Source organism: Arachis duranensis, chromosome 3 (genome assembly GCF_000817695.3).
Source record: "Arachis duranensis cultivar V14167 chromosome 3, aradu.V14167.gnm2.J7QH, whole genome shotgun sequence".
NCBI lineage: Eukaryota > Viridiplantae > Streptophyta > Magnoliopsida > Fabales > Fabaceae > Arachis > Arachis duranensis.
In genome coordinates, this window is record NC_029774.3 from 129699195 (window position 1) to 129699960 (window position 766).

Here is a 766-nt window from a genome sequence, read left to right on the forward strand (position 1 = left end):
AGTCCTCTTAATTAAGTTATATACAACTTGTCATCTCAATTAATTTTATTTTTATATTTTTATAATATTTAATAAATAAAAATAAATTAATAAATATATTAATGTCTATTGATATACTAATATAAAATAAAATAATTAGATTCTAAAACATTTTGTGATGAACTTAGGGTTTTACAGTAAAAATCATTAAATAAGTATCTAAAAAAATTAATGATAAATTTATAAAAAAATGAGAATAAAGTATTAAGTATGTCTAGAAGAATTTAGGTCTTGAAAGAGTTAAAGAATTAAGTGTGTTTCATCATTTTTATCAATCTTTTATAAATTTAGTGATGCAAAGATTTATAGATTTTTGAAAAATTATACCGCTGAACACATTTCGCCATTTTTTTGTCATATTCAATTAGTAATTTATAAATTCGCTAATATAATTTTTCAGAGACTCATTTTTCTTTTCCAAACACCTATATGTCAATGTAAAATTTTCTCAAATACGTATCTAATACTTTTTTTCTTAAAAATATATTACAAACATTTTTAAGAACTTGTTATTCCACTTTTTAATAGTGTCAAACATATTTTTAATCTTTTTCCTTTATTTATTTATTTATTTATTACTTTTACACTTCTCAAAATGAAAAATAAAATATGCTTTTTGTCGGATGAAAGTAGAAAATTAATAACCTATCATAAAGGTTAGAAATTCTTCTTAAAACTGCTTAATCTTAACTATTTTTTAATTAGGTAAATTTTATGATGTTTATAA